General features: G+C 39.6%; 1 protein-coding gene across 1 annotated transcript in view; it reads right to left on the minus strand.

Moving 5' to 3' along the window:
* Positions 1-5,394: 5,394 nt before the first annotated feature.
* LOC140251115 (uncharacterized) overlaps positions 5,395-16,046 on the minus strand; it is a 266,990-nt gene continuing 256,338 nt past the window's right edge. Inside the window, exon 4 of the mRNA XM_072334414.1 lies at positions 5,395-5,459. The gene's annotated coding sequence lies outside the window, so the exon portion shown is untranslated. The remainder of the gene's footprint in view (positions 5,460-16,046) is intronic.

Below are 16,046 nucleotides of genomic sequence, written 5' to 3' on the forward strand. Positions count from 1 at the left end.
ATATATAGAACAATATAGATTCATTTTTTATTTTTTGTTAAACTTTGACAGTTTTGTAGGTCACTACTTTCAAGATCCAAGAATGATAAAAAATATTTTGATGTTTTTTGTTTGTTTGTTTGTTTTTAATTGATGCTTTAAATTATTGCCTTCAGTGATAATTAACAGGACTATTCTTACTTGATATTGTTGGCAGGTAACAGAAGGGAATTGACTTTGGGGGTCCACTGTTAGTAAATAGTACCTGAACATTTACACATTTGGATTTAATTAAATAATGAAAGTAAAAGCTAAGAGTTTATGCAGTACAAATACAGAGCAACAAAGCAACAAGCAACAAAGGAAAAATGTTGCAGAGTGACTTCATTAATTGAAACAAAATTGTTTCATGTCATTGCTGAATTAGAAATTATCAAATAGCCCTCAAGACAGGTTCAAAAGTCCTAAGAATATCTATACTTAAATGAAGTGTGGACTCACTGTCAGGGATTTGCTCTTATTGTCCTGTCCCCCAACATATTTTCAAGAGATAAACTAGTATTGAAATAAATAATTCTTATATATCATCTTAAATAGAAGACAGTAAAGGACAGCATTTCTTTCATGCAATCTTATGTATACCCACATTTATGACATGCACAGCTGAGCATGCTCTCATACTACCTTCATGCCAGAAGCTAATGTTCTCTGTCTTATCCAAAGCCTATAAAATAAAATTCCATGAAGTAATGAACATAGATGCTATGAGATGTGGTTGGCACTTCCCCCCCCCCCACGTCCCCCCCCCCCCCCTTCCCCCCTTCCCTCCCCCCCGCTAGAATAGCTTTACATACACATTTCAGTGGCCTGAGGAATGTTCCTTGTATGCACAGATCACTTCACAGCATAATAAATTAATATGCAAAAAACAGTGCCAAGGGGATGGCCCTTCCCCTTTATTAATTTAAACATTTTAATATTTTCTATATGCAAAACATAATTAGAATTAATGGACTTTAGTGCTAATGTAGTGCCGAAAGCTAGCTAATGCATCTATCTTCTGCATATGATAAACATGAATTCTGAATCCCTTACCACCAGCAAGGCTGGAAGCTCAGCTCAGTCTGCTGATGTAGTCTGTGTCCAGATAAAGATCATATCAACTGACAGATAGAGGGAATTATCATCCTTTTGATGAGATAAGCAAATGGTCCTCCAGGGAGGAAGTAGAACATGACTGAGTTGCACTGATTTTTAAGCAAGATCTTACTATAAATCTATAAAGACAGTCTGGTAAGTCTACAGTAAAATATTTCAGACAGGGAAGAAATGTCATATTTTAGTCTGTTGTGTCCAAACTGTTGAAACTTTCCTTGTGTTAAAACTCACATTCCACATGTGAGAGTGGAGGAAATGTAATTTATATGCTATTATGTCACACATGCCTTCAGTTCAAATCCTGTTGTGTTGTCCAATATATCATATGCAATGTGAGGTGAGGAAAAAAAAATAAATGAATAATAATAATAATAAAAGACCAGCATACACAAAAAGGAGGGAAGAAAAAGTCATAGGGGCCACAAAGATGGTGAAGAACCTGGGGAGGGGACCTGATCCAGGTCTATAGATATCTAAGGTGTGGGGGCCAAAGTGGCAAGCCTAGACTCTTTTCAGCAATGTGTGGAGACAGGACAAGAGGAAAAGGCCAGAAACTGGAGCATAGGAAGTTCCGCATGAATGTGCACAAGAACTTCTTTATGGTGAGGGTGGTGGAGCACTGGAACAGGCTGCTGAGGGAGGTGGTGGAGTCTCTTTCTCTGGAGATATTCAAGATCCACCTGGACGCCTACCTGTGCAATGTGGTGTAGGGAACCTGCTTTGGCAGGGGAGTTGGACTCAATGATTGCTGGAGGTCCTTTCCAACCCTTTTGATTCTGTGACATCCTGTTGAATTAATATAGATTTGGTGGTTTGACAGCAAGTAATCTTAACTGGTGAGATTATTTTATTTCTCAAATTGAGGCATTAGTGACACAAAGAAATATTTTAAAATTAAAAACCCTTTGTGCAGATGATGGAAATAAAACCTGGTCGTTACTGGTTACAGATACTTATTGTATTTTTATATATACTTTTATTTTATGTTGCATTTATAAGTACTTATACTCATAACTTCAGATTCTCTTGAAATAAAATGAAAATACTTTTTAAAGTTCTAAGTTCTGGAACTTGTAAAAATTAAAAAGTAAAATTTTTCATCATTTCAATGTTGAAAATGGCAAAACATTTCAATGTTTAATTTGTGGTAATAAATAAAAGGGCAATGCAGTATGTTAAATGAAAATTATTATTTTCATTAGTTCTATTTTAGCTTTAGGACATGTATTATAACTAGTAGGGGATACATCTACAGTGCTTTTATGACAAGTCTTTGTTGAATTTTGTCATACAGCAAACTGCATACCATATAATCTTCAACATTTTTCAGGTATCATAGACGATAGAAGAACTACATTTACTCTTTTTACCTGTCTTCAAAACAATCATATTTCTTTCTATAACTTGGGTTTTGGCACTGACTTTTTAAATGACATTATCCTCAAATTGTTAAAGAGTATACACTCATGAATTTATTTTATGTCAGTAACAAACACCTAGATTGATCTTTCCACATGAAAATCCAGGCTAGGAACATACTCAATATAACAGAGATTTGAAATAATAACTCTAATTTCCTTTAAATTTAGCAGTGCAGTGATATGCAAATATTTTCCAGACTAGAGAAAAGACATTTTACTGATATCTTATAAAGAGCTGTCAAGAAACCCTGTTAGACATGTAGAGCAGCATGAGTAAATAACACTGTTGAGTATTGCTAAGCATTATATACTACCAGAAAATGATGTGATTAAAAGTATTTATCAGCAAGGTAGCAACCCAGGACTGTAAGAAATTTGGTGTTGGTCTGGAAATCAAAGAATTGTAGAATCATACAATCATAGAATCACAGAATGGCTTGGGTTGGAAGGGACCTCAAGGATCATAAAACTTCAACCCCCCTGCCTCAGGCAGGACCACCAAATTCCATATTTAACACAAGACCAGGCTTCCCAGGGTCCCATCCAATCTGGCCTTGAACACCTCCGGGCTTGGGGCATACACAACCTCTATGGGCAACCTGTTCCGGCACCTTGCCACTCTCTTGGTGAAGAACTTCCCCTTGTTATCCAACCTAAATCTTCTTTTTTAACTTAAAACCATTTTCCCTTGTCATGCTATTATCTACCCTTTCAAAGATTTGACTCCCCTCCTGTTTGTAGGCTCCCTTCAGGTACTGGACAGCTGCAATGAGGCAACCCCTCAGCCTTCTCTTCTCCAGGCTGAACAAGCCTGGCTCCTTCAGCTTATCTTCGTAGGCGAGGTGCTCCAGACCTCTAATCATCTTTGTGGTCCTCCTCTGAACCCTCTCCAACAATTTCCTGTCATTCCTGCAGTCAGGACTCCAGACCTGGACACATTACTCCAAATGAAGCTCACAAGGGCAGAGTAGAGAGGGACAATCACCTCCCTGTCCATACTGGCCACCCCTTTTCTGGTGGAGCCCAGAATATCATTTACTTTCTGAGCTGCAAGAGCACTCTGCTGGCTCATGTTTAGTTTTTCATTCACCAGGACCCCCATGCCCTTCTCTGAAGGGTTACTCTGAAGAATTGTTCCTCCCGGTCAGTATATATTCCTGGGATTCCTCTGGCCCAGGTGCAAAAACCTTGCACTTTGCTGTGCTGAACCTCATTAGATCCACCCAGGCTCTCCTTTTGAGTCCATTGAAGTTCCTCTGCATAGCATCTTTTCCTTCCATTATGTCAACAACATCACTCAGCTATTATCTAATATCACTGAATAAGCTAATGTCATGGTTTTGCAATGTTGTAATTTTGCTATCAGTATTCCACATCATAACATCATGTTAAGCATAGATAATTTTGACGAATCTGCTGCTCACAGAAGGAAGACTACATGTCCCAGGGAGCACCACGGTCAGTCAAATGACCAGGACTATATAATCTCACTTCAGTGCTGGACTCGCTCTCTTGGATCCTGCCAGCCAGGGGGAGAGCCGTGTGGGAGCGTTCCAGCCGTTTCGCCTAGAGTTACAGTAGGCCTCTCGGTTTCGGGACTCACTCTCTCTTATTTTACTTTGATTCGTTAGCTTTAATTCCAATTATATTGTATTATATTGTGTTATTCTGTATTCCGATATAGTTTTTAGTAAATAAGTGTGCCTCCTTAGATCGCTGCCGCTGTATTTATTTCCTTTTCCCTGTTTTTCTTTTCCTTCTGGGCCAGCGGCCTGCGGGCCGACTGCCCCCCTGTCATGGGTGCAGGTAGATTTTAGGCTAACCCACGACAGGATTTTGGTGGAGAATGCGGGCAACAGTGTGTGGCTCGATGGCAATGAAGCTCGCCAACTGGGTAGTGTTTCCAGGGACTCACGTGTGGATAGAGGTATTGGCACATGCCAAGATGAGTCCTACACCCTCTGGACGAGGATGCTGTTAGCAGTAAAAGAAAGATTTCCCCTTAAACAGGATCTGACACCTGAGGAAAAGAAATGGACTGATATAGAGACCGGTATTCGACATTTGAGAGAACGTGCTGTGGTGGAAATGCTATACAGCCCTAATTTCAGACATGATGATCCCAACCAATTACATGATCCTGAGACAGTCCGTGTTTCACGCCTTATGTGGCGTGCATTTACAAGGACTGCACCAAGAGAGCATGCTAGTGCACTAGCAATAATATATGGCACAGGGGCAAGGGAACCCCCTGTGAGTGAACTGATTGATAAAATTCATGGAATTGAGTTATTTATAAACACTATAGGAGTTTGCATCTCAGCCGTAATTAAAGGGTTAGATAAAGTGGAAAATACAATTAAACGGTTAGATAAAGTGGAAGACACACAGAATGATATTATAGATATGTTGACTACTGTGCCCGATGTTGATGGATCCATGATGGTACAAGATGATGGGGACCAGGATTCCCACGACAACCTATCAGGAAAACTAAACCAAGCAAGATCCTCCCGTCCTGTATCATTGAAGATCTCAACCATAAAAAAGAGACGTCTTCGTGTTGGAGCAAATGACAACAGTAAGGTCATACGTTTTGCCTTGTTGTTTTTCCTGCGTAGCCATGGAGAGGATATAAAGAAGTGGAGTAATTCACCCACTTCTGCACTCCAGGCACGAGTGAAAGAATTACAACGCAAGTTAGTCATCAAGGCGGACCCTTCCAGAAGGGGGAAGGCTCCAGTTGCCGCAAGCCGTCGAGGTAACCAATAGAGGGGCCCTGCCCCCAGCCAGGGGGGGGAAAGGGATAATAGAGTATACTGGACTGTGTGGATTAGGTGGCCTGGCACATCTCAACCACAGAAATATAAGGCCCTGGTGGACACTGGTGCACAGTGCACACTAATGCCCTCCAGTCACCAAGGGACACAATCAATACATATCCATGGAGTGACTGGGGGTTCCCAAGAATTGACTATGTTGGAGGCTGAAATAAGCCTCACTGGTAAAGACTGGCAAAAACATCCTATAGTGACTGGTCCAGAGGCTCCATGTATATTGGGTATCGATTACCTCAGGATGGGATATTTTAAGGATCCCAAGGGGTATCGATGGGCCTTTGGAATAGCTGCTGTTAACACAAACGGTGTTAAGCAGCTGTCAGTTTTACCTGATCTGTCAGATGATCCTTCTGCTGTGGGGTTGCTCCAGGTAAAAGATCAAGAGGTACCAATTGCCACCAAAGTGGTGCACAGACGGCAGTACCGCACCAATAGGGACTCATTGCTTCCCATTCACGAGTTGATTCGTCAATTAGAAAATCAGGGAGTGATTAGCAAAACTCACTCGCCTTTTAACAGTCCCATATGGCCAGTGCGTAAAGCCAGTGGAGAATGGAGGCTGACGGTGGATTACCGCAGTCTGAATGAAGTCACACCACCATTGAGTGCTGCCGTACCAGACATGCTAGAACTCCAGTATGAACTGGAGTCAAAAGAAGCCAAGTGGTATGCCACCATTGACATTGCTAATGCCTTCTTTTCCATCCCATTGGCTGCAGAATGTAGGCCACAGTTTGCTTTTACCTGGAGAGGTGTTCAGTACACCTGGAACCGTCTACCCCAGGGGTGGAAACACAGCCCAACCATTTGCCATGGTTTGATCCAAGCTGTTTTGGAGCAGGGTAATGCTCCTGAGCATTTGCAGTATATTGATGATATTGTCGTGTGGGGTGATACAGCAGCAGACGTTTTCAAGAAAGGAAAACAAATAATCCAAATTCTTTTGCAAGCTGGTTTTGCTATTAAGCGCAGCAAAGTGAAGGGGCCTGCCCAAGAAATTCAATTCTTAGGTATAAGATGGCAAGATGGGCGTCGTCACATCCCAGCAGATGTGATTGACAAAATCATTGCTATGTCTCCGCCCACCAACAAGACAGAGACCCAATCTTTCTTGGGAGTAGTGGGTTTTTGGAGAATGCATGTCCCAAACTACAGCCACATTGTGAGCCCCCTCTATCAGGTGACACGGAAGAAGAATAATTTCTCATGGGGTCCTGAACAGCAGCAAGCTTTTGAGCAGATAAAGCAAGAGATAGCCCGTGCCGTGGCCTTGGGACCAGTACGGACGGGACAGGATGTAAAGAACATCCTCTACACTGCTGCTGGAGAAAAAGGTCCCACTTGGAGTTTGTGGCAGAGAGCCTCAGGAGAGACCCGAGGCCGACCCCTAGGATTTTGGAGTCGAGCCTATAAGGGATCTGAAGAGCGCTACACTCCAACTGAGAAGGAGATCTTAGCCGTGTATGAGGGGGTTCGGGCTGCTTCTGAAGTAGTTGGTACGGAAGTACAGCTCCTTCTAGCACCTCGCTTGCCAGTAATAAATTGGATGTTTAAAGGACAGGTTCCCTCCACCCATCATGCTACTGATGCCACTTGGAGTAAGTGGATTTCATTAATCACACAACGAGCTCGGATGGGGAAACTCAGCCGTCCTGGAATCCTAGAGGTGATCATGGACTGGCCTGAGGGTAAAAAGTTTGCGACATCGCCCGCAGAGGAGGTGTCACGTGCTAAGGAGGCCCCACCATACAACGAGCTACCAGAAAATGAAAAGAAATTTGCCCTATTCACAGACGGATCATGTCGTATTGTAGGGAAACATCGCAGATGGAAAGCTGCTGTATGGAGTCCCACACGACAAGTTGCAGAGGCTACTGAAGGTAAAGGAGAGTCAAGCCAATTTGCAGAGGTAAAGGCTGTTCAGCTAGCCTTAGATGTGGCTGAACGGGAGAGGTGGCCGATGCTTCATCTTTATACTGACTCATGGATGGTGGCAAATGCCTTATGGGGGTGGTTGCAGCAGTGGGAACAAGACAACTGGCAACGAAAGGGTAAACCTGTTTGGGCTGCTGAACTGTGGAAAGATATTGCTGCCCGAATAAGGAATATTGTTGTAAAAGTGCGCCATGTAGATGCGCATGTGCCTAAAAGTAAGGCCACTGAAGAACATCAAAACAACCATCAGGTTGATCGAGCTGCCAAGATTGAGGTGGCTCAGATAGACTTGGACTGGCAGAACAAAGGTGAATTATTCCTAGCTCGGTGGGCCCATGAGACGTCGGGTCATCAAGGAAGAGATGCAACATATAAGTGGGCCAGAGACCGAGGGGTGGACTTAACTATGGATGCTATTGCTCAAGTCATTCATGACTGTGAAACATGCGCTATAATTAAACAAGCCAAAAGGATGAAACCTTTTTGGGGGGAAGGGCGATGGCAAAAGTATAAATATGGGGAGGCATGGCAGGTTGATTATATCACCTTGCCACGATCCCGAAATGGTAAACGGTATGTACTCACCATGGTCGAGGCGACCACTGGGTGGCTTGAAACATACGCAGTACCCCATGCTACCGCCCGAAACACCATATTAGGATTGGAAAAGCAAGTCCTGTGGCGGCATGGCACTCCAGAAAGAATTGAATCAGATAATGGAACTCATTTCAAAAATTCCCTTGTAAATACTTGGGCCAAAAATCATGGCATTGAGTGGATTTACCATATTCCCTATCATGCACCGGCGTCTGGTAAAATTGAACGATTCAATGGATTGTTAAAAACTATGTTGAAAGCAATGGGCGGCGGAACATATAAAAATTGGGAAAACCATTTAGCAGAAGCCACCTGGTTGGTCAACACTCGAGGATCTGGTAATCGTGGTGGTCCCAACCAATCCAGCTCCCTACATACCGTAGAGGGAGATAAGGTTCCTGTAGTACACGTAAAGAGCGTGTTAGGAAAAGCGGTTTGGGTCCTTCCAGCATCTGGAAAGGGAAAACCTCTCCGAGGTACTGTTTTTGCCCAGGGACCTGGATGTACTTGGTGGGTGATGCACAAAAATGGGGATGTTCAATGTGTTCCACAAGGGAATTTGATGCTGGGGGAGTGCAGCCAATAATTTCTTGTATATATAAGTAGAGCCTTAAAGATATATGACGAATGTCCAATTATGGTGCAGGACTTAAGATAGATGAATTAATGTTAAGAAAACATTTTCCGTATACGTAAGCTAGGCATCCTATAAGTAAATTTTTCCATCTGGGCTCTATATCATGCACTGGCCATGCATGTGTAGAGCACACGTGGAAAGAAGTTTAATTCAAAGGGAATTTGTGGTGGTTGGGAAAGGATGGGTGCACCTTGATGTGGGGGACGCCCCACTAGCGCTGCCTTTCCCTTTCACCGCTGTCATATTCCTTTTCTGGCAGTTTTGCCATTTTCCTCAACTTAGTAAATAATAGGGTGTTAAGTTATAAAGTTTTATTTTTCAGCCTAAGGATTTGCATGAAAATAGATATAAATTGTTAAGAACATAAGGTTGCTGATTGCTCACAACTATATATGTGTGTGTGTGTGTATAATAAGCATAATGTAATGATGTAGAATAAGGGGTGGAATGTCATGGTTTTGCAATGTTGTAATTTTGCTATCAGTATTCCACATCATAACATCATGTTAAGCATAGATAATTTTGACGAATCTGCTGCTCACAGAAGGAAGACTACATGTCCCAGGGAGCACCACGGTCAGTCAAATGACCAGGACTATATAATCTCACTTCAGTGCTGGACTCGCTCTCTTGGATCCTGCCAGCCAGGGGGAGAGCCGTGTGGGAGCGTTCCAGCCGTTTCGCCTAGAGTTACAGTAGGCCTCTCGGTTTCGGGACTCACTCTCTCTTATTTTACTTTGATTCGTTAGCTTTAATTCCAATTATATTGTATTATATTGTGTTATTCTGTATTCCGATATAGTTTTTAGTAAATAAGTGTGCCTCCTTAGATCGCTGCCGCTGTATTTATTTCCTTTTCCCTGTTTTTCTTTTCCTTCTGGGCCAGCGGCCTGCGGGCCGACTGCCCCCCTGTCATGGGTGCAGGTAGATTTTAGGCTAACCCACGACAGCTAACCTGGAAGGAACCTGAAAAAGTTGTCAGATCCAACTTTTTGTGGGAAGTGGTAACCTAGATGAGATTGTCTAGCAACTTGTCTGATAAAATCTTGGAAACTTCCAATATTGGGGATCCTAATACATCTCTTGGGAGGTTGCCTCAGTGATTTATTGTTCTCTCAACAAATTATTCCTTGTATTGAGATTAAATTTTTCACAGGGCAACTTGTGCCCATCACCCTTTGTCTTCTCCACATGGCTCCTTGAGAAAAGAGACATTGTCCTCTTTGTAGCTGCCTTTCTATTACTAGAATACTGTGATAAAGACATGCTGACACTTCTTGATAGAGAATAGACTTAACTTCTTCAGTCTTCCTAGGGCAAGTTTTGCAGATCTTTCATTATTTTTTATCCCTCCTGTCTTGATTCAAGTTATAGGAGAGATAAGAGGTTCTTTGATATATGTATACCCAGTATGAGATTAAGGAACAATGACTCAAATGTTGGTCTGACCAGTTTATATCACCGCATTCTCATCTCCAAATTGGAGGCATGTGGTTTTGATGGGTGGACCACTTGATGGATGAGAAATTGGTTGAAAGGCCACAGGCAGAGGGTGGTGGTCAATGGCTCTATGTCCGGGTGGAGGCCGGTAACAAGCAGTGTCCCCCAGGGCTCCCTGGTGCTCTTTAACATCTTTATCAATGACATTGACAATGGAATCGAGTGAACCCTCAGCACGTTTGCTCATGACACCAAGCTGAGTGGTGCGGTTGATAAGGAGGGAGGAAGGGATGCCATTCAGAGGGACCTCGACAGACTTGAAAGGTGGGCCTGAGTGAACCTAATGACATTCAACACGGCTGAGGGAGCTGGGCTTGTTCAACCTGGAGAAAACAAGACTGCAGGGTGACCTCATTGCAGCCTCTCAGTACCTGAAGGGTATCTATAATCAGGAGGGGAGTAAACTCTTTGAAAGGGCCGATAATACCAGGACAAGGGGAAATGGTTTTAAGTTGAAAGAGGATAGATTTAGGTTGGATGTTTGGGGGAAGTTCTTTACTAGGAGAGTGGTGAGGTCCTGAAACAGGCTTCCCAGGGATGCTGTGGATGCCCCGTCCTTGGAGGTGTTCAAGGCCAGGTTGTATGAGGCCCCGAGCAACCTGATATAGTAAACATGGAAGTTTGGTGGCCCTGCCAGGCAGGGGGGTTGGAGCTTCATGATTTTTGAGGTCCCTTCCAACCCAGGTCATTCTGTGATTCTGTAATTCTGTGAACCTTCCTGTTCATTGGCTAAAATGCTAAATTTCTCACTTTGAATTTGTGTATATTCTGATGATTAACTGAACCCTTCTACAAGATTATAAATAGTTTTCATCTAGATATACAAAAACTTTTTTAATCTCAGATGGCATATTCCTGGATCTTCTGTTCTAACTCCATCTTACTTTAGTAACCACACTGAATCCTGAAAGCTGTTTTCCAAAAACAATTGAGATCCAATTTTAGCTCTGAGGACCCTTTTACTTGCTCATATTCATGCCCGCCCAACACTAAGTTGCACCCAGGCTGAATTAGGTTTTTTTTATGGCCACAACATTTTGTCTGTATCAGATTCTGTTATCTTTGCCTATGCTATGACTAAAGTTAATAACTTCCTTCCTCAAAATAAAGTAGTTACCTATCCTTTGACAACAATTGATTTTATTCTTGTAACATCTTTGTCCAGTCTTGAATTAATTACCTTTTCGAATGTCAGGATTGCCTCAGGAATGCATGTTCTTGAACACCGCAGTAGTTGGAAAGGTCTTAATTTTTCTGTACTTTGTGTCAGAGACTACTAAATACTAAATATGCTATATATATATATAAATCTCTTATTATAGTGAATCTCACCTTCTAAATAGCCACCATAGACTTTAGTGTTGTGCTATAAGACTTTCATTTCCGGTTTTACAAAGTAATAACTAATTTTCTTTGCATGTTTGGATGTATCGTTATGTAGTAACTGTCTTGCATATCTTCCCTATGGCTCATTTTTCTTTCTGCAACTACCATGTATACAGAAAAGTGCTTCCACACAGTCTTATTATTATCACCTGTGATCCAGTAAGTATGTGTGTTCCCCAGTGAACCTCTGTCAATCACAAAGTCTGAATATAGCATTCCATATTTTTCATTGAATTGCACTGGCTGAAGGTTTGTACAATGCTCAGTATCATTTTTTGATCTTAATTAAGACTTCAGTAATAAACTGAGGAAGCTGGTAGCAGACAAATAGCTGCCAAATTTCCACTCAAGAAATGAAGATTTTGAATTTCACTAAAAGTTGTAATTCCCCATCTCTTCTGATGAGCTTCCTAATTGACCCATAAATAGGGCTGTTATCATTTTGATTAATTGGTAGTACCCCTAGCTCATCATCCCACTTGCAACAAATAGATCTATATTTTTATTTTCTCAAATAAACCTGTGCAATGAAGGAAACTGTGTAGAAGTGGCCCTTTACTTGCAAAGACAATGTTAATTAAATACCTGCTATTAGCTAGGACATTCATAATGCTGAGGTGCAAAATGGATATGAGCTCTAACATTTTCTGATGCTGCAGGCAGAGAAAATGTTGCCCTTTAAATGCAAACAAACAAACAAACAAACAAAAAAAAAAAACAAACAAAAGAACAACAACAAAAAAAATCTATTCAAAAGTCAGTTTTGCCATCTGTTTCTACATGCTCAAAAAATATTAGAAATATTAGATATATTTTTAAATAAATGACATTAAGTAATTGAAATGAAAGCAATAATTAAAAGCAATAGACAGTCATACCTGGACACACTTTAATGATGAGATCCAATTTTGATTTTTATTTTTCCTAGGACTTTGAATGATTCAGATGGTTTATATTAAATATGGAGAACTGCTGTTTAGATAATTCACATACTTCTATTGCTACTGAAGTTAATTTTCTGTTTTGTTTTTTGTTGTTTTTTTTTGTTTGTTTGTGTTTTTAGTTTGTTTTTTTGTTTGTTTGTTTGTTGTTTTTTTTTTTGCTTTTTTCCAAATGTAGTGGCAAAATATTAGTACATACGAGGGCCACTCTAAAAGCAATGTTCACCTATACCATTATTTTTGGCCATGATGTTGGTGGTATGGCAGTAGAGGATGAACCTTCCCACCATCTCACCATTACATTTTGTTGCCTTCTGACAGATAGCAGAGGAGAGGCCTGGCAAAATGAAATCTGACATGGAAGTGCATATGAAGCAAAAAACAACAACAAAAAAAAAACAAACAGTGGATGGTGGATGAGAACACATTAAGTTAGTTAGTGGATGGTGCACTGGTGCATATTTTTATTTTTATGAGGACAGAATGCAGATAATCACTGGAAAAAATGCATAGATGCTTGTGTTGGCTATGTTGAGAAATAGTGTTATCTTGCTGAGAATTTTCTCTATCAGATAGTGTTCTTGTGTTCTTTGTACCTGTTGTAGTTTCCAACAAAAGAAATAGGAGGCATTACCTTTAGAGCAACCTATGTGCAACAAAGCTTTAGATGTTTTTAATGTCACAGATTCACAAAACAATAAAACACCTTAGACTGGAAGGAACCTTAAAGATCATGATCTCATGATATGAATTTGTCTGGTGCATAACTTTATTAAACTACAATCAATGTCAGATATGATTGTATTTAATAATGGAGACTTTGTTAAAGTAGATGCCAAAGATATGATGTGGAAAAATTGAAGAAAACTTGTTTTTTTAATTTAAAGCCAATTTTATATATAATAAATATTTTATATTTATTTTATATATCAGAAATAATATATTTTATATATCATAAATATTTATAACTTCTTATAACTTCTTTGGTTATCTGAATGTCATTTTTTCTTTAAAAATGGGAAAATAAGGGAATGGTTTTGTTTTGTTATTTTTCTTCTTCTGTTTATGGTTTTACCCTATATATCTTACAGGCATTCTTGATACTTGTATACTTTAAGACTCTAAAGTATCCTATAATCAACCTGGTTGTGACAGATAATTTTCTAATACAAAGCTCTAGAGAGATGTCTGAACTTCATGTTACTTCATGGTCACTAGACAGATGCAGTCTAAAAGCTCCATCATTACTGTCCTAATCAGTATAGTCATTAGAAACAAGCTGAAGGAAATATTCTAACAAAGTATTTTCCAAAAGACAAGGACTACTCAATCTCTTTGTGGACTGGCAGTTATCCAGAGAATACCCTATAATTTGTATGATGTTCGTGATTCACTGTGAACAATCTGTGCTCCATTTCATCATGTATTGTCTTTGGTATCTGTTAGCAACCAACTAGAAACACAATGATGATTTTATTAATAGATTCTTATGCCATTTTCATCTGCTTTCAGTTACATGAAAGGTTGTAATAAGATCTTATTTCTACACTGAATGTAGTCGCTCACTGCCTGAATAGTAAGAAACAATATCAGAAAAAAACATTTAAAGACATGTCATGGAGATGACTGGGAAGAAGACCAGTTGTATTTATGAAATGAGACAGAGTTTGATTGACTGTTGGCAAAAACTCCTGAACCCACTCTCATTTTAAGAGATACTGGATTCTATGAGCTTTAGTACATGTCCTACATACGGCTCATATAATTGTTACCTTTATTTTTGACATTTCTGTCATAGCGAATGAGGATTTTTATCTTAATGATGACTCAGGAGTAAAAGTTATATATTTAAACTTATGAACTTTAAGGCAATCAGTGTAATAGCTTTTTACTGGAACTGCATCAGAAGCAAATTGCTCCCCTGATTCTCTCTGAACTAAATCCAAGAACAAATTCATTTTCTGTAGTGTTCCAAACAATCAGGACCGCTGTAGGGTATATATATAAAAGAGTATTGCAGGTCTTGTACATGTTTTTATTATTTATTTTTTTTTTCAGACAGTGATTTAGAAAACTGATTTTTTTTTTCTTAATTGTCTCTCCTTATCTTTTATCTCGTTGTCTTTAAATTTTTCAATTTTTCAAGTTGTACATTTTTTTATTTTTTTTTTTTTCATATTATAGACCAAAGGATTTTGTGATTAAAAGCATGCAAATGAAAAGTATTTATATACTTTTTAATTTGTAGAGTGGTTTTTTTATGATTACAGCAAAGGTAAAACTATGATGATTAGCTAGGGTGTTCAAATATAAATTCAAGTATACTTTCCAGTTTATCAAACTGAAAATAAATCAGGTAATATATTCAATATGACAACGAACCAAATGCATTTCATTGAAGTATATCATAACCAGTACCACTAAGTTAAAGAAATAGATATTTTTTCTCATTGACACTTGCCTATGTAATATGCAAAGAGATACAGCCAGATTTTCAAACAGTCTAGCTCTGACAGAATCGAGACTTCTGCTGTTACATTTGTAGCATTTACATAGTGCCCACTGCAACACGGTTCTCAGCGGGTTGAGACCCACCCCACATATAACCTTTCCAGCAGCATGTGGCATCTGCTTTGCTCTGATACTATAATATAGTCACACTGCATACAAACATCATGCCATGCCACGCCATGTCCTGTGTCCATGCATCCTTGTTCCTCTTGTCACTGCCACTGTGTCTTTTCAAATCAGCAAATATTGATTCAACATGGGTAGAGAATAATGAAGTTTAAGTCAATTAAAAAAATTACAGTAATTCCCCAGAAAATGTTTAAATTAACTGCAGAGCATTTCTAAAGACAGAGGCTGTCCCATGCCAGACACAGGCAGTTCCAGCTGCTTCCAGTAGACCCACTGCAGAACACAGCTGAGCTTCTCAGCCAAGGTGGTTGCTTGGGGAAAATAATTTAAGAAAGGGCAAAATGCTGTACAGCAGTAAGAACTAAGGGAAAAAAAAAAAAAAAAAAAAAAAAAAGAGTGTGAGAAATAGTCCTGCAAATACAAATATCAGAGAAGGGGAGAGAAGGGATTCCCATGAAGTCAGTGGAAGGGAGTATTTATTTCCCTACTTCCCATAAAAAGGACCATGCTGAAGCAGATATCCACATTGAAGCCCTTAGAGAACCCCATTCTAGTCAAGGTTAATGAACCACAATCTTGGTCTAAAAGTTCCTCTAAAACTGAAAAAAATAAATAAATAAATAAATAAAATAATAATCACACATATTATTTTAAGAAATTCTGTGTTTGCTTTTCAAAATAGACTGCTGGAATGAACATTTCTACGTGATTCCAATTCTAGTCTCAAAATCTGCTAAATACTTTGCCCCCATTAAAAGGGGATGCTATTATCCATAACTAAAAATAGAACTTGATTAATCCTTCTCAGTGTTCATAAGATATAAAAGTGAATTCTTTATCTGAGTATGTTTCACACCTAATTTAACAATCTTTGCTTATGTATGAATCATTACATATGTGTAATAAAATTCAAAGCACAAATCTTTTACATTTAATTGTCTGAGGCTATCTATTTTTATTGTGTTTAGACAAAATGGAAACAATGTCAAGATTGCCTTTGATCCAGATCCTC

Source organism: Excalfactoria chinensis, chromosome 4 (genome assembly GCF_039878825.1).
Source record: "Excalfactoria chinensis isolate bCotChi1 chromosome 4, bCotChi1.hap2, whole genome shotgun sequence".
Classification (NCBI taxonomy): Eukaryota; Metazoa; Chordata; class Aves; order Galliformes; family Phasianidae; genus Excalfactoria; species Excalfactoria chinensis.